Consider the following 23,706-nt stretch of genomic DNA (forward strand, 5'->3'; position numbering starts at 1 on the left):
GTGATTTTAGAGAAGTGATCCAGACTGAAACAATGTACACAGTGGTTTTAGAGAAGTGATCCAGACTGAAACAATGCACACAGTGGTTTTTTAGAACTGATCCAGACTGAAACAATGTACACAGTGATTTTAGAGAAGTGATCCAGACTGAAACAATGTACACAGTGATTTTAGAGAACTGATCCAGACTGAAACAATGTACACAGTGATTTCAGAGAGGTGATCCAGACTGAAACAATGCTCACAGTGATTTTAGAGAAGTGATCCAGACTGAAACAATGTACACAGTGATTTTAGAGAACTGATCCAGACTGAAACAATGTACACAGTGATTTTTTAGAACTGATCCAGACTGAAACAATGTACACAGTGATTTCAGAGAGGTGATCCAGACTGAAACAATGTACACAGTGATTTTAGAGAAGTGATCCAGACTGAAACAATGTACACAGTGATTTTAGAGAACTGATCAGACTGAAACAATGTACACAGTGTTTTCAGAGAGGTGATCCAGACTGAAACAATGCTCACAGTGATTTTAAAGATGTGACCCAGACTGAAACAATGCACACAGTGATTTTAGAGATGTGACCCAGACTGAAACAATGTACCCAGTGGTTTCAGAGAGATGACCCAGACTAAAAAAAAAAAGGTTTTAGAGAGGGTTACCCAGACTGAAAACAATGTGCAGTGAATAGTTGAACTGGGAAAAGTATTCAATGCACTAATTTGGAGAATGGTTGCACAAACAGTAAGCACTAACAGAGTGCAAAGTATTATAGATAGTGTTACTAGGGGGGCCAATCGACATCATTTAACGGACACTGAAAACACAGCATATTTTACTGGACAAGAGGACACAGAGATTATCTTGACTTCAACAATTCAAAGTTGATATTCAATGCACCAGAAATAAAGTATACAATTTGGCACACTAGTGAGAACAGAGCACAGATTGCAGCGGCACGACTGATAGTCACCATAGCAACTAGTTTGCCAGACACTATTAACCTTGTCACCCCAAATCTTTAATAATTTGTTAATCCCATGTGTTTTTAATAACACAATGTTGAACTTTAACTAAAACTTAAGAAATGGGGTGAAGCAATAGTCCTATCATAATTACATGATTTAATAAGATGCAACCATTTTTTACGTTAAAGAAGAGATTATTGTCAGATGTCTACATGTATGCAAAAAGCTTTGAGTTGCACATACGATTTTTAGAAAATATCAACTTTTGTACTGAAATGTAAATAATCGAAACACAAACAAATGAAATTAAAATGTTTGTCGCTAATCTAGGTCACCCCCCTTTTCGTCAAAAAGCTACCCACCCCTATATCTATAATGGTTGAGCACAGATAAATTGCAATCTGTGAGACTTAATTCAACACACGAGTCTGTCTACATTATTGCACACTATGAAAAAAAGGAAAGTGGTATCTTTACAAGAAGTCACAGCGGGAGAACTCTAAACTAAAGAAGCCTATTATTTGGTGGGAAAAGAAGTTTATAGAGGAAGATTTTGGTGATACCGCCATCTTTGCAATACTCCTCTCCCTATCATTAAATGTTTACTGAATCATTGTTTGTGTACATGAATATGTCTGCGTTGACATGCACACCAACGTGTAGAAACCTGACACGACGGACGAATACGTGTGCGCCTATTTTATACCACCAGACCATAGAGCCCCTCCCACAGACAGAATGAATCGAACACAGAATAAATCAAAGCATTAAATAAATATTATAGATATGGTGGAAATATATGTACGCCAGCTTAATAAATATTTATATGAATATATTTGAAAGGCAATGAAATGGGAAAAAATATTTCAGTATTTAATATTTCAAAATATATGTAAATTCTGAAATCATTTCAACAAATAATGTAATTAATTTTTTGACTCTTTTAAAACAACTTTTGAAGTCAAATTTCGTCAAAGTACAAAATAAAAAAAACTAATTAGATCTGCAGACAATGGAACATTATGCTATTCTCTAGCTCAAAATTAGCTCACCCAGGGAACTGAAAAACATTTTTTTTAAATTATTTTACACATTTTCATTTTATATCAACACATTAAAATCACTCCCATAACTCATCTCTAAGCTTTTAGGAGAGCTATTTTTCACTCTCCAGCCATTTTTCAAAAATCATAAAGAAATTATGCAGAAATACTTAAAAATGTGCAAAACATTGAAAAAATAATTATGGAGGGAATACAAGACAAAACTATTTTTTTTTTAATTACCTTTTTTTAAAGCATTTCCCTGTATTTTATATGTTCTCGTTCGACTCAGAAAAAAACAGGATCAAGTGTAACATTGTACACATGCCACGACCAAAATAAATGATGAAACAAGCTTGGAATGTTGATGGTCTATGCGTAAAGTGACGAAAGTTGATGGTGGAGACAAGTAAATAAACGATAAATAACGTGATAATGATTATATACTTGATGTGATTGAGGAGTGACAATGGAGCGAATAAGAAACAATGACGGAAGAGAAGAGTAAGCAAAAACGCATGACACAGAATGGTATTCATGTGTATATACTAGTAGTACAAAAAAAAAATGTAAACAGACAATGTCACCAAGGAAAACAATGAAAAATTATAATTGATGAAGTAGAAATAAAACGAACATAATTTTTTTTTTTTTTTAAGCACACAATAGATTTGTTTACCCCTCCACAGAGAAGATAAAGAGAAAAAAATTTGCAATATAATGGTTTCAGTTGTGACTATTCAACATTTAGGCACCCGACCGTGAAAATGTAGTAAAAGTCGTAGGGAAAACGAATGCTATTTTCCAACACAGGTAATCTATAGTAGTTATTAAATGATCGCAGGAAAAGTGAAATTTATGTAAGTTGTACATTAAACATCTGAAAGGCTCCAGGCAGAAAAGTGCACTTGATTTAAAAAAAAAAAAAAAAAAAAAAAAAAAATACATCTTTACATAGACCGTCTCTGTATGTTCACAAAATATGGAACACTGCCAACTCCACGTAAGCGCTGCTAAACTACAGACTACAGCAATGCGTAACCTATCCAAATACATTCACACATAGAAAATCATCACCAATCACGACATACGTACGTTACGCTTACCCTCAAAGTGTAATAATTCATGCCGATTACACGCACCTTCGGAATAGCTCTCGTGCTCGTGTCGCATAGCATCATTAAGGATCCCCATTACAGCAGAGCGCTGATGCCCAAGCTGAACTGCCAAGTTCTACCCTTGTACATCTCATATATACCGAGTGTATCGGTGACAAAGCAAACACATGAAAAGACTGCGCCGTCTAACAGAATAAATTCAACTACAAAGTTTGCTCCCAATAGGAAGTGGGTCAAAACTGACGTCATTGCCGTCATTACCATGGGTTGGCCTTGGGTTATGTAAATGTGGTGTAGACAGTGAACAGCTTCAGCCATGTTCAAAATGCCTATGATACCATAAAACTCGGATTTGGTTATTAACATTGAAATTAGAGTGGTAATTTATTTTCCCCTAGCAGAAAATGTTGACAACAAGGAGGAGAGAAAAATAATGTCTTGTTTAAGACTAACACATCTTGCCAAGTTCAACACTGTTAAATTCACAGCAGAGACAACAAAATATTTGCAAATATAATTATTTTTTTATCAAACTCAAAGCAGACATAACAAAAAAATTGTTTTACCAGTAAAGAAAAAATGGTTTCATAATCTATTATCAAAAACACACATATATACTTTGATGAAATTCCTACAGTAATTTATCCAATGTCTGGTGGCACTGTTTCATGCAGGATTTCTGTGGCAACAGAAATATCAAACCCTTTCCAATATGTCATGTTACGGGAATTTAGTCGGAAATTTTAAAAACCTCTGCAAGATTTTCTAGATTATTTTTGCCACTATGAAACAACGTGCCATAATTTGCACTCATATCAAAGCATTTTAGCAAGGCGGGGGAAAATTGTAGCCATGAAAATAAAATTATGAACATTTTCAAAAATGTAATACTTTCATAAAAGATAAATAATGAAATTCAGATTAAAGTTTTTACTGTTTTTGACAATTAACCAAAAAATTGAAGCCTCCTGGTGGATTTTTTTTAAAATCTGAGTAAGAAAGCTACAACAACATTCAGGAATATTGGAAATGCATTAAAATAAAAAATAAAAGTGCCTTCATATTTCACAAAGAAATAATTTTTTTAACACCAAAAAAACTGAAAATCTAGCGAAAGTGATTTTAGATACGCTTTATTCACACATTAAATGTTACTTTTCAGTAAACAAATATTGGTGTTAAAAGAACAAAAAAAAAATGAGCCTGTCTCGTAAAGCGTCGAATTCATTTTATACAATGAGTTCCAGACGCATTCTTAACATTAATGATCTGTCCAAGGTTAGTGGAATTAAATACCACAAGTTCACTTCTTTTTTTTGCTTTTTTCACAACAATCACTCATGAAACCACACCTTGATACTCTGCTTATAAATGGCCTCATAAATGCACACACACAAAAAAACCACATGGAATTTGAAACATTGCCTATATATGAGGTAATTATGGCTGAAAGCAATCGTAATCAATGACTGTAGCAATGGCATATGGCTTTGGGCTAAATTTGTTTTCAACTATGTACGAGGAGACTGAAAAACCAATGCCAGCGTGATTTTCTGTCAATTTTTACACCCTATGGTCATAAACAAATAAACATGAAACTTGCTGATGGAATTCATATTATTTTCAACAGAATTCTACGACTGACGGCAAAACGCAACTTTTAATAAAAGCGGCTTGACTGACATACGACACTCTTTTGTTGAAACGCACTTCTATGCATTCTTACAGACAAGCAGACTACATGAAGACACAAAACATATGATGAAATCTAACTTGGCATGTTGAATTTTAACAATACGACCGGCTGTTTCACGATCAGAAACCAATAAACAATAGGTCTGAATGGATTATTATTTTTTTAATCAAATTGGCTCCATTTGTCTGCCGCACGAATCCATTAAAAAAAAAATAGTCTCACATCATAAGTACGTCATATAATGCCACCTACCCAATTCATATCCCATAATACTTTTATTCTTTTTACAGTTTCACATTGCTGTAATACTTAGTATCGTTACTGAATGAAACTTATGCCGCAGAATCAACACTTAGGCGAGAATTTTAACCAAAATAAAAAGTACATTTTGTCAACAATTTCGAAGTTGTGCAAGCATTCTGTAAACGGCATGGAACTAACACTTGCACGTCCGGGGATTCTATTCTGATTTTTCCTTCTCAGCAAGGTAGAAAAATACGAAATAGAAATAAGAAAAATAACACACAGCATGAAGTACATCATACAAATGGATATATTTTTGAACTTTTCTTCTACTTCAACTTTAATTATTAGGTTGCCTGTTAAAAATGGCAGGGGGTAACTATAGTGAAATGCTTCACAACTTGAGGCAAATAGTAGTCTACATCGTACAAGAGCAGCTGATACCATATTAAAATGAAAACAGAGTTTATTCATTCATTCATTCATTTGCTCAGCAATTTAATTTTTTTTACTAGAAGACAGGTTGTAATTATGGTACAGTGTGCTGTAATTATGGTAGAGGACGCTGTAATTATGGTAGAGGGCGCTGTAATTATGGTAGAGGGCACTGTAATTATGGTAGAGGGCACTGTAATTATGGTAGAGGACGCTGTAATTATGGTAGAAAGCGCTGTATTATGGTAGAGGGTGTTATAATTATGGTAGAGGGCGCTGTAATTATGGTAGAGGACGCTGTAATTATGGTAGAAGGCGCTGTATTATGGTAGAGGGTGCTGTAATTATGGTAGAGGGTGCTGTAATTATGGTAGAGGGCGCTGTAATTATGGTAGAGGGCACTGTAATTATGGTAGAGGACACTGTAATTATGGTAGAGGGCACTGTAATTATGGTAGAGGGCACTGTAATTATAGTAGAGGGCGCTGTAATTATGGTAGAAAGCGCTGAAATTATAGTAGAGGGCGCTGTAATTATGGTAGAAAGCGCTGTATTATGGTAGAGGGTGCTGTAATTATGGTAGAGGACGCTGTAATTATGGTAGAGGGCGCTGTAATTATGGTAGAGGGCACTGTAATTATAGTAGAGGGCGCTGTAATTATGGTAGAGGGCACTGTAATTATAGTAGAGGGCGCTGTAATTATGGTAGAGGGTGTTATAATTATGGTAGAGGGCCCTGTAATTATGATAAAGGCGCTGTAATTATGGTAGAGGGCGCTGTAATTATGGTAGAGGTAACTATTCTCATTAAAATGCATGTAAAATGAAATACAAGAAAAGCAATACATAAGAACACAAAGGTATCAACTTATACAAAAACGCACATTAAATCAATGAACTTGATATCTAGAGCATCTTTTCTTTTATTCAGAAAAGAGCAACTGTATTTCAAAATGCCGTCACCTTGGGGTATTCCTTTTTCATCTATGATACATGTATATAATTACCCATCAAGCATTGCAGAAAATAGTTGTGTCAATGGCCTAATAAGTATAATACACCTACAAGGTAGACGTTTTTCTTCCTTTTGCAAATTCAGCGATTTACCGATGAATGGAATTTTGTTTACTGCATTTGTATCTTTGACGAGATACACATTAATCACCTGCTAAAAACCTCTATAGCCAAAATGAATGAGAACATAACGGCATTACCAGGCATTGTTGTAGCCCTTTTTTAGTTTGAAATCAAATCTGACACATCAAACTGTTTAATGACTAAGTTATTATTTGTCTTCGTTGCAATAAATTCCATCATTGCATTGAATTCTGCTTCAGGTGCACACTTAACGCAACTAACCAAGGAAGTATGCACAATGTTCGAAGATCAACGTTCTCCTTAACGCAGTGGTAAGAGTAAACTAGTCGTTCTATACATCCAAACAAGCCTCTCGGCTGAGATGGCTCCGCTGTTAGCACTGCACATTTCAATTAAAGAACAGAAAATATTATTAGAAAATAAACAATATGCATAGTATCAATGCAATGGGACTTGCTGTTTTCAACAAGAATTCAAAAATATCATTTTTCACTATAAATGATTGTGGTTTTTCGAAAGTATCACTTTTTACCAAAAATGATAAAAATATTCATCAAAATTAGAGAATTGAAGATATCATCATGAAATGAACAAATTTGAGAGTGGTTCACATGTAGTACCTATATATGTAATATCAAAGCAATTGGACTTGCGGTTTTTAACAAGAAGTCAAAAATATCACTTTTTACCAAAAATGACAAAAATATTCACCAAAATTAGAGAATTGAAGATGTCATTACAAAATGAACAAATCTGAGAGAGGTCCACATGTAGTACCTATATATGTAATATCAAAGCAATTGGACTTGCGGTTTTTAACAAGAAGTCGAAAATATCACTTTTTACCAAAAATGACAAAAATATTCACCAAAATTAGAGAATTGAAGATATGATCATGAAATGAACAAATCTGAGAGAGGTCTACCCAAGGTACATATACATCAAGTATCAAAGCATTCAGGCTTGTAGTTTTCAAGAAGAAGTCGAAAAAGTAAAACATTGACACGGACGAGAGAGACTTAATGGCAATATAGAAAACAACTCAAGAGACTGGTGTATGTTGAATTATTCTTTAGGAAATGCAGGCATCAAATACTGATTTTGTAATATAGTCTTCGATTCCTTAATTCTGTGTGCAAACCAGTGACTTGATGCCACTGTAAATACAAAATTGTAAAATCACATTCCACGAAACTCCTCGCGATGTTCGGCTATTTGCAATCCCAGCGCAGATATTTTACGAATATTGTAACTAATGCATTATCATGCACATTACTTAACAAAGTCAAATTTCAGCGACAATACAACTTTAAGCGCATTAATGAGGACAAAAGTAGACATTATCCCCTTTTGGTCGCCAAGAAGCTGAGGGTAAGAGAGGAACAGGACTTGTTTTAGTCTCACAAATAGTTTTTAATTCCTTACCGTCATTGCATACAATGTGGTATTTGGAACAGTGAACATGATTACGACCAAGAACAAAAGGCAATGGAGAGGGCAAAAAACAAGTCTTGTTCCTGTTTTAGTTTTAGTTAGAGCAGAAGGAGCATCACATACATACATGCAAGAATTGAGTCTTAAGCAACGATTGCAACGCACGATAAAAATGCATGGGTAAACACTTGTTTGTAAATAATGTTATGCTATAGTCATCTGTCCCATGCAAGGTGACGACCTCATTTGTTTGTTCAAATCAACAATCCTCATGAATAATTAATTACATGATGTAATGTTTTATATGATGTTATTTGAAAGAAACACTATTAAACCATTCCTTTCCTGCCTTGTACTTGAGTGGTATTTGAGTGGTATTTGAGTCATGTAGACCTTGTTTATCTAACTTATTCTCATTCTAAAAGAACACAAAATGACATCAAAAAATGAAGGATATCAGTGAAACTTCAGTTTGGTCAATTGAAATTGTCTCCTCATAGATAACCAATATTTACAGTGATTAATGAAATATGAAAAACAAACTGAATTCCCCCTAGAGATTGATCCACTTGGCTGCATCTAATCTACATCTTGACAAAAATGAGTATTCGACCTGGGAATGATGAATATCTTTTACAGTAGAGAAGTTTAGTATGAAATAACACTAATTGATAAATATCACAAAAAAAACATGGCGATATGCACACTAAATAAACGACATCATATAGCTGCATATGTGTATCCACTGGTGTCTTAGAAGTCATACCTAATTAGCATAAATTAGAATATTCATTAGTGTAGTTGCATAAAATCGTGATTTCTCAGTCACATAACACTAGGAGTTGGTCATGTGATAAAAAGATCACCTGATATCATTTATTTGTGGAGCAGATATACTCTGGGTGTTCTGGGCTGTATTATCCAAGAACCAACTAGCCGGTGACGTTACTCGTATCAACCAGTTCTACGAATAGTAATATCAGGTGATAACCTTTAAGTATCCACCTGAGAACTAAAGTCACAATATTTCAATCAATATTATTGATGGAATAAATTTAAATATTTGGAGAGGGGGGAGGGGGTTCCACTTCTGTTTCATGTTTTTTTTTTTAATATTCATCAACCACTACAAATGAATATTAATTATTTGTTATTTTATATGAATTATGAAATGTAAATACAAGTACTTTTTTTTTCAAAAAATACATCTGTTTAAGCTGCTTGTCTCTTCTGGCTTAGGGATTATTTTCATACATTTACATTGAGTATACTGTATTATAATGTCATGCATTGCAGGTACTACCATGCAGCCTTGTTATCACGTAATCGGACAGTGCTTGAGAGAACAATGCACAAACAAACAAACCAAACCGTGTATGAATCAACAATATTCAATGATTTTTCTCATATTGATTATTTTACCCCAACAAGGTTAAGAAATTTTAAATTTTTTTATCTATTTTCACATGTCGCTTGCTCATGAAAATTCTACGTGTAAATACAACTTACCGTACTAATAGGCACCACAACGTGACTGAGTAACCACAGACAATTTTATTCCTCAAAAGCATACCACAGTGCTAAAATTCAATAATTCAACATTCAAAATAAATACTCCGCAGTTATTGCCTGATAACTGGGCTCGAAGGGGGATGTTGGCATAAATAACGTGCTCGACTACGTCACACCCATTATTTGCCACATCCCGTCTATGCTTTGTTGTTACAAAATACTGGGCAGTGAACTGCTCTTCATCCCTAAGTAACAGAAATTTTTAGATAATTTTACAAAAAAGATAACCTTAGAAGATTCAGTAGACACTGTTGTACGACTTATCACCATGAATTCAGCCTTAAATCCCATTGTGCATGACTTTATTATACTGCATTGATAAAAAATAATTAGCTTACTATGAAAGATTTGTTATGCATGTGTAAGGAAAAATTATAGATTATTTATTTATTAGAAAACCAAAGGGATTTCCATTTTGCTACAGTACTATTCTGTGAAATTTGACATACACAGAGATTGGGATATGAACAGCATCCCTCGACTGGACACCACTAATTCAAGTATAAAACTTGTAAGTCTTACAAGTGGACAGAATGTGCTTTTTCCCTGGGCACCTGACCATGAAAGTTGGACTTGCAAACATGCCATGGGTGAAATGTAATTTTAATACTCTTTTATGCGTTCAGCCATGTTTGCGAGCTGAAACCGTGACCAGTAACAAACACAAGATAATTTCAGTGTAATGTAAGATTCATTGTCATCAATATCTTAGTATCTACGCACAGCTGAGATCTCAACACAAACATGAAACATGAGTACATGGAGTATAGCCATGGCCGACAACTTTTTCCTTTTTAAGAACACACCCAAACGCTTTTCATCTGCCATGGTTTTATTTGAAACTCAGAAACAAACAAAAGTCATTATTTCACAGTGCTAACAAGAACGAAGAACTTGATTGAGAACATTCAAATTATTATGCAATAATAATAACTAATTTTTAAAATAGCATTTCAAAATGGTTGTCCAACTGGCTATTTCAAAGCCAACAAAAATAATTTTTTTGTTTAGTAAGTAAGCCGCCATTTTCACATACTATTTTGTCAGATGTCACAGGCGTGAGTTCATTGTGCAATTCTAACGGTCTTTGTCAGACAGCAGTCAACTTGAAAATTTATAAAGGCCTTTTTAGTGTTGTATGAACCATGTCAATACAATAGGCAGTACTTCAAATATGCAAATTAAGTTCTTAATGTGGTTTTTAGAAGACTCTAATAAAAGATTAAACCAAAATCTTTTTTGGCATTTCACTTGGGATTAGAAGATCAATACTTGCATTCTCATTAAATAACTGCTGCTACAAACGTTGACAGTTCAATGATGTAAAGACGTTCAAAAGGCTGAAATAATTTCACTTGGGATTAGAAGATCAATACTTGCATTCTCATTAAATAACTGCTGCTACAAACGTTGACAGTTCAATGATGTAAAGACGTTCAAAAGGCTGAAATAATTTCACTTGGGATTAGAAGATCAATACTTGCATTCTCATTAAATAACTGCTGCTACAAACGTTGACAGTTCAATGATGTAAAGACGTTCAAAAGGCTGAAATAATTTCACTTGGGATTAGAAGATCAATACTTGCATTCTCATTAAATAACTGCTGCTACAAACGTTGACAGTTCAATGATGTAAAGACGTTCAAAAGGCTGAAATAATTTCACTTGGGATTAGAAGATCAATACTTGCATTCTCATTAAATAACTGCTGCTACAAACGTTGACAGTTCAATGATGTAAAGACGTTCAAAAGGCTGAAATAATTTCACTTGGGATTAGAAGATCAATACTTGCATTCTCATTAAATAACTGCTGCTACAAACGTTGACAGTTCAATGATGTAAAGACGTTCAAAAGGCTGAAATAATTTCACTTGGGATTAGAAGATCAATACTTGCATTCTCATTAAATAACTGCTGCTACAAACGTTGACAGTTCAATGATGTAAAGACGTTCAAAAGGCTGAAATAATTTCACTTGGGATTAGAAGATCAATACTTGCATTCTCATTAAATAACTGCTGCTACAAACGTTGACAGTTCAATGATGTAAAGACGTTCAAAAGGCTGAAATAATTTCACTTGGGATTAGAAGATCAATACTTGCATTCTCATTAAATAACTGCTGCTACAAACGTTGACAGTTCAATGATGTAAAGACGTTCAAAAGGCTGAAATAATTTCACTTGGGATTAGAAGATCAATACTTGCATTCTCATTAAATAACTGCTGCTACAAACGTTGACAGTTCAATGATGTAAAGACGTTCAAAAGGCTGAAATAATTTCACTTGGGATTAGAAGATCAATACTTGCATTCTCATTAAATAACTGCTGCTACAAACGTTGACAGTTCAATGATGTAAAGACGTTCAAAAGGCTGAAATAATTTCACTTGGGATTAGAAGATCAATACTTGCATTCTCATTAAATAACTGCTGCTACAAACGTTGACAGTTCAATGATGTAAAGACGTTCAAAAGGCTGAAATAATTTCACTTGGGATTAGAAGATCAATACTTGCATTCTCATTAAATAACTGCTGCTACAAACGTTGACAGTTCAATGATGTAAAGACGTTCAAAAGGCTGAAATAATTTCACTTGGGATTAGAAGATCAATACTTGCATTCTCATTAAATAACTGCTGCTACAAACGTTGACAGTTCAATGATGTAAAGACGTTCAAAAGGCTGAAATAATTTCACTTGGGATTAGAAGATCAATACTTGCATTCTCATTAAATAACTGCTGCTACAAACGTTGACAGTTCAATGATGTAAAGACGTTCAAAAGGCTGAAATAATTTCACTTGGGATTAGAAGATCAATACTTGCATTCTCATTAAATAACTGCTGCTACAAACGTTGACAGTTCAATGATGTAAAGACGTTCAAAAGGCTGAAATAATTTCACTTGGGATTAGAAGATCAATACTTGCATTCTCATTAAATAACTGCTGCTACAAACGTTGACAGTTCAATGATGTAAAGACGTTCAAAAGGCTGAAATAATTTCACTTGGGATTAGAAGATCAATACTTGCATTCTCATTAAATAACTGCTGCTACAAACGTTGACAGTTCAATGATGTAAAGACGTTCAAAAGGCTGAAATAATTTCACTTGGGATTAGAAGATCAATACTTGCATTCTCATTAAATAACTGCTGCTACAAACGTTGACAGTTCAATGATGTAAAGACGTTCAAAAGGCTGAAATAATTTCACTTGGGATTAGAAGATCAATACTTGCATTCTCATTAAATAACTGCTGCTACAAACGTTGACAGTTCAATGATGTAAAGACGTTCAAAAGGCTGAAATAATTTCACTTGGGATTAGAAGATCAATACTTGCATTCTCATTAAATAACTGCTGCTACAAACGTTGACAGTTCAATGATGTAAAGACGTTCAAAAGGCTGAAATAATTTCACTTGGGATTAGAAGATCAATACTTGCATTCTCATTAAATAACTGCTGCTACAAACGTTGACAGTTCAATGATGTAAAGACGTTCAAAAGGCTGAAATAATTTCACTTGGGATTAGAAGATCAATACTTGCATTCTCATTAAATAACTGCTGCTACAAACGTTGACAGTTCAATGATGTAAAGACGTTCAAAAGGCTGAAATAATTTCACTTGGGATTAGAAGATCAATACTTGCATTCTCATTAAATAACTGCTGCTACAAACGTTGACAGTTCAATGATGTAAAGACGTTCAAAAGGCTGAAATAATTTCACTTGGGATTAGAAGATCAATACTTGCATTCTCATTAAATAACTGCTGCTACAAACGTTGACAGTTCAATGATGTAAAGACGTTCAAAAGGCTGAAATAATTTCACTTGGGATTAGAAGATCAATACTTGCATTCTCATTAAATAACTGCTGCTACAAACGTTGACAGTTCAATGATGTAAAGACGTTCAAAAGGCTGAAATAATTTCACTTGGGATTAGAAGATCAATACTTGCATTCTCATTAAATAACTGCTGCTACAAACGTTGACAGTTCAATGATGTAAAGACGTTCAAAAGGCTGAAATAATTTCACTTGGGATTAGAAGATCAATACTTGCATTCTCATTAAATAACTGCTGCTACAAACGTTGACAGTTCAATGATGTAAAGACGTTCAAAAGGCTGAAATAATTTCACTTGGGATTAGAAGATCAATACTTGCATTCTCATTAAATAACTGCTGCTACAAACGTTGACAGTTCAATGATGTAAAGACGTTCAAAAGGCTGAAATAATTTCACTTGGGATTAGAAGATCAATACTTGCATTCTCATTAAATAACTGCTGCTACAAACGTTGACAGTTCAATGATGTAAAGACGTTCAAAAGGCTGAAATAATTTCACTTGGGATTAGAAGATCAATACTTGCATTCTCATTAAATAACTGCTGCTACAAACGTTGACAGTTCAATGATGTAAAGACGTTCAAAAGGCTGAAATAATTTCACTTGGGATTAGAAGATCAATACTTGCATTCTCATTAAATAACTGCTGCTACAAACGTTGACAGTTCAATGATGTAAAGACGTTCAAAAGGCTGAAATAATTTCACTTGGGATTAGAAGATCAATACTTGCATTCTCATTAAATAACTGCTGCTACAAACGTTGACAGTTCAATGATGTAAAGACGTTCAAAAGGCTGAAATAATTTCACTTGGGATTAGAAGATCAATACTTGCATTCTCATTAAATAACTGCTGCTACAAACGTTGACAGTTCAATGATGTAAAGACGTTCAAAAGGCTGAAATAATTTCACTTGGGATTAGAAGATCAATACTTGCATTCTCATTAAATAACTGCTGCTACAAACGTTGACAGTTCAATGATGTAAAGACGTTCAAAAGGCTGAAATAATTTCACTTGGGATTAGAAGATCAATACTTGCATTCTCATTAAATAACTGCTGCTACAAACGTTGACAGTTCAATGATGTAAAGACGTTCAAAAGGCTGAAATAATTTCACTTGGGATTAGAAGATCAATACTTGCATTCTCATTAAATAACTGCTGCTACAAACGTTGACAGTTCAATGATGTAAAGACGTTCAAAAGGCTGAAATAATTTCACTTGGGATTAGAAGATCAATACTTGCATTCTCATTAAATAACTGCTGCTACAAACGTTGACAGTTCAATGATGTAAAGACGTTCAAAAGGCTGAAATAATTTCACTTGGGATTAGAAGATCAATACTTGCATTCTCATTAAATAACTGCTGCTACAAACGTTGACAGTTCAATGATGTAAAGACGTTCAAAAGGCTGAAATAATTTCACTTGGGATTAGAAGATCAATACTTGCATTCTCATTAAATAACTGCTGCTACAAACGTTGACAGTTCAATGATGTAAAGACGTTCAAAAGGCTGAAATAATTTCACTTGGGATTAGAAGATCAATACTTGCATTCTCATTAAATAACTGCTGCTACAAACGTTGACAGTTCAATGATGTAAAGACGTTCAAAAGGCTGAAATAATTTCACTTGGGATTAGAAGATCAATACTTGCATTCTCATTAAATAACTGCTGCTACAAACGTTGACAGTTCAATGATGTAAAGACGTTCAAAAGGCTGAAATAATTTCACTTGGGATTAGAAGATCAATACTTGCATTCTCATTAAATAACTGCTGCTACAAACGTTGACAGTTCAATGATGTAAAGACGTTCAAAAGGCTGAAATAATTTCACTTGGGATTAGAAGATCAATACTTGCATTCTCATTAAATAACTGCTGCTACAAACGTTGACAGTTCAATGATGTAAAGACGTTCAAAAGGCTGAAATAATTTCACTTGGGATTAGAAGATCAATACTTGCATTCTCATTAAATAACTGCTGCTACAAACGTTGACAGTTCAATGATGTAAAGACGTTCAAAAGGCTGAAATAATTTCACTTGGGATTAGAAGATCAATACTTGCATTCTCATTAAATAACTGCTGCTACAAACGTTGACAGTTCAATGATGTAAAGACGTTCAAAAGGCTGAAATAATTTCACTTGGGATTAGAAGATCAATACTTGCATTCTCATTAAATAACTGCTGCTACAAACGTTGACAGTTCAATGATGTAAAGACGTTCAAAAGGCTGAAATAATTTCACTTGGGATTAGAAGATCAATACTTGCATTCTCATTAAATAACTGCTGCTACAAACGTTGACAGTTCAATGATGTAAAGACGTTCAAAAGGCTGAAATAATTTCACTTGGGATTAGAAGATCAATACTTGCATTCTCATTAAATAACTGCTGCTACAAACGTTGACAGTTCAATGATGTAAAGACGTTCAAAAGGCTGAAATAATTTCACTTGGGATTAGAAGATCAATACTTGCATTCTCATTAAATAACTGCTGCTACAAACGTTGACAGTTCAATGATGTAAAGACGTTCAAAAGGCTGAAATAATTTCACTTGGGATTAGAAGATCAATACTTGCATTCTCATTAAATAACTGCTGCTACAAACGTTGACAGTTCAATGATGTAAAGACGTTCAAAAGGCTGAAATAATTTCACTTGGGATTAGAAGATCAATACTTGCATTCTCATTAAATAACTGCTGCTACAAACGTTGACAGTTCAATGATGTAAAGACGTTCAAAAGGCTGAAATAATTTCACTTGGGATTAGAAGATCAATACTTGCATTCTCATTAAATAACTGCTGCTACAAACGTTGACAGTTCAATGATGTAAAGACGTTCAAAAGGCTGAAATAATTTCACTTGGGATTAGAAGATCAATACTTGCATTCTCATTAAATAACTGCTGCTACAAACGTTGACAGTTCAATGATGTAAAGACGTTCAAAAGGCTGAAATAATTTCACTTGGGATTAGAAGATCAATACTTGCATTCTCATTAAATAACTGCTGCTACAAACGTTGACAGTTCAATGATGTAAAGACGTTCAAAAGGCTGAAATAATTTCACTTGGGATTAGAAGATCAATACTTGCATTCTCATTAAATAACTGCTGCTACAAACGTTGACAGTTCAATGATGTAAAGACGTTCAAAAGGCTGAAATAATTTCACTTGGGATTAGAAGATCAATACTTGCATTCTCATTAAATAACTGCTGCTACAAACGTTGACAGTTCAATGATGTAAAGACGTTCAAAAGGCTGAAATAATTTCACTTGGGATTAGAAGATCAATACTTGCATTCTCATTAAATAACTGCTGCTACAAACGTTGACAGTTCAATGATGTAAAGACGTTCAAAAGGCTGAAATAATTTCACTTGGGATTAGAAGATCAATACTTGCATTCTCATTAAATAACTGCTGCTACAAACGTTGACAGTTCAATGATGTAAAGACGTTCAAAAGGCTGAAATAATTTCACTTGGGATTAGAAGATCAATACTTGCATTCTCATTAAATAACTGCTGCTACAAACGTTGACAGTTCAATGATGTAAAGACGTTCAAAAGGCTGAAATAATTTCACTTGGGATTAGAAGATCAATACTTGCATTCTCATTAAATAACTGCTGCTACAAACGTTGACAGTTCAATGATGTAAAGACGTTCAAAAGGCTGAAATAATTTCACTTGGGATTAGAAGATCAATACTTGCATTCTCATTAAATAACTGCTGCTACAAACGTTGACAGTTCAATGATGTAAAGACGTTCAAAAGGCTGAAATAATTTCACTTGGGATTAGAAGATCAATACTTGCATTCTCATTAAATAACTGCTGCTACAAACGTTGACAGTTCAATGATGTAAAGACGTTCAAAAGGCTGAAATAATTTCACTTGGGATTAGAAGATCAATACTTGCATTCTCATTAAATAACTGCTGCTACAAACGTTGACAGTTCAATGATGTAAAGACGTTCAAAAGGCTGAAATAATTTCACTTGGGATTAGAAGATCAATACTTGCATTCTCATTAAATAACTGCTGCTACAAACGTTGACAGTTCAATGATGTAAAGACGTTCAAAAGGCTGAAATAATTTCACTTGGGATTAGAAGATCAATACTTGCATTCTCATTAAATAACTGCTGCTACAAACGTTGACAGTTCAATGATGTAAAGACGTTCAAAAGGCTGAAATAATTTCACTTGGGATTAGAAGATCAATACTTGCATTCTCATTAAATAACTGCTGCTACAAACGTTGACAGTTCAATGATGTAAAGACGTTCAAAAGGCTGAAATAATTTCACTTGGGATTAGAAGATCAATACTTGCATTCTCATTAAATAACTGCTGCTACAAACGTTGACAGTTCAATGATGTAAAGACGTTCAAAAGGCTGAAATAATTTCACTTGGGATTAGAAGATCAATACTTGCATTCTCATTAAATAACTGCTGCTACAAACGTTGACAGTTCAATGATGTAAAGACGTTCAAAAGGCTGAAATAATTTCACTTGGGATTAGAAGATCAATACTTGCATTCTCATTAAATAACTGCTGCTACAAACGTTGACAGTTCAATGATGTAAAGACGTTCAAAAGGCTGAAATAATTTCACTTGGGATTAGAAGATCAATACTTGCATTCTCATTAAATAACTGCTGCTACAAACGTTGACAGTTCAATGATGTAAAGACGTTCAAAAGGCTGAAATAATTTCACTTGGGATTAGAAGATCAATACTTGCATTCTCATTAAATAACTGCTGCTACAAACGTTGACAGTTCAATGATGTAAAGACGTTCAAAAGGCTGAAATAATTTCACTTGGGATTAGAAGATCAATACTTGCATTCTCATTAAATAACTGCTGCTACAAACGTTGACAGTTCAATGATGTAAAGACGTTCAAAAGGCTGAAATAATTTCACTTGGGATTAGAAGATCAATACTTGCATTCTCATTAAATAACTGCTGCTACAAACGTTGACAGTTCAATGATGTAAAGACGTTCAAAAGGCTGAAATAATTTCACTTGGGATTAGAAGATCAATACTTGCATTCTCATTAAATAACTGCTGCTACAAACGTTGACAGTTCAATGATGTAAAGACGTTCAAAAGGCTGAAATAATTTCACTTGGGATTAGAAGATCAATACTTGCATTCTCATTAAATAACTGCTGCTACAAACGTTGACAGTTCAATGATGTAAAGACGTTCAAAAGGCTGAAATAATTTCACTTGGGATTAGAAGATCAATACTTGCATTCTCATTAAATAACTGCTGCTACAAACGTTGACAGTTCAATGATGTAAAGACGTTCAAAAGGCTGAAATAATTTCACTTGGGATTAGAAGATCAATACTTGCATTCTCATTAAATAACTGCTGCTACAAACGTTGACAGTTCAATGATGTAAAGACGTTCAAAAGGCTGAAATAATTTCACTTGGGATTAGAAGATCAATACTTGCATTCTCATTAAATAACTGCTGCTACAAACGTTGACAGTTCAATGATGTAAAGACGTTCAAAAGGCTGAAATAATTTCACTTGGGATTAGAAGATCAATACTTGCATTCTCATTAAATAACTGCTGCTACAAACGTTGACAGTTCAATGATGTAAAGACGTTCAAAAGGCTGAAATAATTTCACTTGGGATTAGAAGATCAATACTTGCATTCTCATTAAATAACTGCTGCTACAAACGTTGACAGTTCAATGATGTAAAGACGTTCAAAAGGCTGAAATAATTTCACTTGGGATTAGAAGATCAATACTTGCATTCTCATTAAATAACTGCTGCTACAAACGTTGACAGTTCAATGATGTAAAGACGTTCAAAAGGCTGAAATAATTTCACTTGGGATTAGAAGATCAATACTTGCATTCTCATTAAATAACTGCTGCTACAAACGTTGACAGTTCAATGATGTAAAGACGTTCAAAAGGCTGAAATAATTTCACTTGGGATTAGAAGATCAATACTTGCATTCTCATTAAATAACTGCTGCTACAAACGTTGACAGTTCAATGATGTAAAGACGTTCAAAAGGCTGAAATAATTTCACTTGGGATTAGAAGATCAATACTTGCATTCTCATTAAATAACTGCTGCTACAAACGTTGACAGTTCAATGATGTAAAGACGTTCAAAAGGCTGAAATAATTTCACTTGGGATTTTTCTGATTTTTCTCAGCTCACAAAATTCATGAAAAAGTTTCTTCATAAATAAATTTTAAATGTTCGGTCTTCTTTGTACCCAGCATAATGTACATGTACTATGGACATAACCGATAACAAAGAGAAGGCCATAAACTCGATATGCAAACGATTATGCAAATTAGTTACAGCACTAGGTATTTGGGGAGGGGGGGGACCATGTGGCCCTTTTTAAGTACCAGAATGTGTGACCTGTACAGCTTTACGAAAGCACCAAGTGTGCGACCTATTTGGGCCTGCAAAAAGTACCAGGATGTGTGACCTGTAGGGCCCACGAAAGTACCAGCATGTGTGACCTGTAGAGCCCACGAAAGTACCAGGACGTGTGACCTGTAGAGCCCACGAAAGTACCAGGATGTGTGAACTGTAGGGCCCACGAAAGTACCAGCATGTGTGACAATACAACAAGTCTTTGAAAATGACACAGTCTCAATTAAGTTCTCTTTGTGCTCGTCATTAAAGCAGAGAGATTGTCGCGAGCGTGTCCTTGAAACTTGAGTTCCAAGTGGTGTATACAACAGATTGTTTATTTACATCAAAACAGCCATCTTTGATCTGATTATGAAACACATTGATATGTATGATGTATGTGCCAAATACGAATGAAAATGGTACATAAATTGTGGAAATATAGTAGTAAGGCCAAAAAGTCAGATGGCTGTCAATCCGCCATCCTTGACCAGATTTTGAAACAAATTGTCATGGACATGCATCCTAACATGTATAAAGTACATGTATGTGCCAAATTTGAATGAAAACTGACAGAGCACGTCCAAGATACCGCATAAAAAAACAAAAACAAGACGCCTGCCAGTCGACCATCCAATTGATCCAATTGCAAAATAAATCGCCATGGACATGTATCCTAACATGTATAATCTTTGTACCAAGTTTCAATGACAACTGACAAAGCATGTCCAAAATACAACATTTTCAAAAAACAAGATGGCTGCCAGTCGGCCATTTTGAATCAAATCGCTAAACCACTGCATGTGCATATGTCCCACATAAGGTACTAGGCACATGCAAAGAATGAACGAAATCGGTCCACAGGATTCTGAAATATGACGTTGGATAGACTGACGCACAGACAGACAGATACACGGACGGTCGGACGGACAGACTCAGGAACTCACGGACGGTCGGGGACATGTATCCTAACATGTATGATCTATGTACTGAATTTGAATGAAAACTGACAAAGCATGTCCAAAATACGACATTTTCAAAAAAAAGATGGCTGCCAGTCGGCCATCTTTGATCCAATTGTGAAATAAATCATCATGGACATGTATACTAACATGTATAATCTATGTACCAAGTTTGAATGAAAACTGACAAAGCATGTCCAAAATACAACATTTTCAAAAAACAAGATGGCTGCCAGTCGGCCATTTTGAATCGAATCGCTAAACCACTGCATGTGCATATGTCCCACATAAAGTACTAGGCACATGCAAAGAATGAACGGAATCGGTCCAAGGGATTCTGAGATATGACTCCGGACACACGGGCGCACGGAGACCGAATTACAAGTCCCTGACTTCGTCCGAACGGGGACTAAAAATGTACCAAACAGACGAAAGATTTACGAGAAATGACAAACTTAATATAAACATTCATTTACCATAGTTGCCAAATGAAAAAGTACAGATGTTTTTAAACACTGAATGCTCAAACTGTTGCACGAGTAGCCATGCTATTTTACGTATGGTATAAAACTCGAAAAAGCATGGGTAAGAAGTGCGATTAATGACTTTATACACGACGAACAAAATAAATACACATGGCTTCGTCTGATTGCTATCAGTGGAATGGTACAGTCGAATAAAAACAAAAGACTGAATGTATTCTTTGACAATGTATGTTTACATCTAAATAAGTCTAAGTATGGGTTACAGATACTGACAACGAATTACCAATCTACATGAACCGAAACTGTGGTTATACATATACATATACATATGAAACAAACTGCGACAGTTTTGCATATGACAAAAACTGGCCAATAACAAATCTACACAGAGATAATAGACCAAGTGTGGAGATTATGAAATAAACAGACTGTCAGAACTATTTGCATGTGACCAAGAACTGAAGAAGTTTGATAAAGATGTCCATAATATTGTTCAGTCTTTACAAAATAGGAAACTACTTGATAACAATGATGCAATTTGACTAAAATAAAAATATCCGATGTTAGGATTACATGTGTTTACATGTGGGCATGCTAAATGAGATATGGTATTATGCATTCATTACCATAGCAACTGTTTCATCTGTGCATATAACCAGCATGCTGTAAAAAATACTTAATTTTAGCATGAATTAATTTTCGCTGAAAAGACTTTTTGGGTGTTTTGTATGGATTTTATTTTCACTGAATTATTCATTCAGCAAAAATTAATTCCAAGCGAAAATTAAGTATTTCACAGCACAAGAAAAGTCTTATTTTTTAACGTTGCGTGTTCTCAGTTTGCTATACAAATCTTTGGAACATGTGATCTGTTTTAACTATCGTTTTTTAGTTTTTTATTTATTCTGAGATTTATTTTCAATAATCAAGGTAATCTCCAGAGTTTTAGACAGTTCACATTGACCATGATGCACTGCAACATCTGTCAACACTCTTCAATGTCATTTCATTAATATAGCAACATTATCCTAGCAACATCATAGTTACAGCATACCCCCCCCCCTCCCCAGTCAAAATATTGTCTCAAAATTGTTTAATATTTTATGTATTTTTCAATAACTTTGTTCATTTTAAACCAACTAGATGTTAACCGGTCTCTGGTAGCATAGTGGTTGTCGCATCAGACTCATGATCGGTAGACCCGAGTTCAAATCCTACCTTAGGCTGAACATCAGAGGGTCAACCCCTATCCTGGGTGAGTGTGCCACACAGACTCAATGGAAAGGCCAATTCCACTGGTCGAGATTCATTCACTAACGAATGCAACTTTTGGGGAAAGTTAAGGTCCGCAGGTGCTTGTGTTCGACCGGGCCTGGTTGATGCCAGGATAGCGCGTTAAAATTGCCATTTGATAGGGAGATGGCCACACAGCCCTGTCATGTAGTCCCAAACAGGAAATGACTTCTGTGGCAAAATGCACTATGTGTCAGCACTAGCACTTTACAAAAAAAAAAAAAGTCAGGAGAGACAACGGTGACATTCACTGTCAGGAACTGACGCCTGGCACAAAAACATTATAACAAAAACAAAAAAAACAACAACAACTAGATTCCATTTGATCAAAATTCAATCTAGCAAACGATGACACTTGGTAAAACTGATATAAACCAAACAATCTAGCAAATGATGACAAACCAAATGATCTAGTAAATGGCGAAGGGTAGAATCGATATAAAACACTAAACTGAACGATACTAAACAGTGATCAGACAGATCGTTTGTTTTAACAGGTTTCACTATGCATTCAGGTGTAATCAATAAATATACAATTATTTTTAAATGTACAATATTTTATTTTTAAACAAAATGGCTACCAATCTGAGATCTAATCTTGCAACAATGGGCTAGAATTGCATATGCTGCATGATTTCGAGTCTTATCTCTACACAAACCAAATCAGTCTACGTGCGTGTACAAGTGACCGAATCACATCAAACTGTAGCACCCATAAGTTCTCATTCTGAGCGTATCTAACCTGGGCTAAATACATTGAGTAAAATAAGACGTCAAGAGATAATTAAAAAAAACTGTTGAAAACCGAAACTTATCAATTTAGAACTACAGAAAGATACTACTTTCCAGAGTTGGTCGTCATCGTTGACGAAAATGTTAAATCCCTTACAAACCGACTTGTTTTTGTTTTATAAGCTTCTTAAAGTAAATTCCACCATGAGAACCAGCATCAATGAAATGTTTACTCTTATGCAGTTTCTGCTACTTATGTTAGTGTTTTGACAAACACTAGCGCAAACTCATG

General features: G+C 34.6%; 1 protein-coding gene across 1 annotated transcript in view; it reads right to left on the bottom strand.

Annotated features, from left to right (window-relative positions):
- Positions 1-23,706, bottom strand: part of LOC100375648 (retinoic acid receptor beta-like) — a 50,082-nt gene that overhangs the window by 20,938 nt on the left and 5,438 nt on the right. The window lies entirely within an intron of this gene.

Source organism: Saccoglossus kowalevskii, chromosome 22 (genome assembly GCF_978046115.1).
Source record: "Saccoglossus kowalevskii chromosome 22, keSacKowa6.1, whole genome shotgun sequence".
Lineage (NCBI taxonomy): Eukaryota > Metazoa > Hemichordata > Enteropneusta > Harrimaniidae > Saccoglossus > Saccoglossus kowalevskii.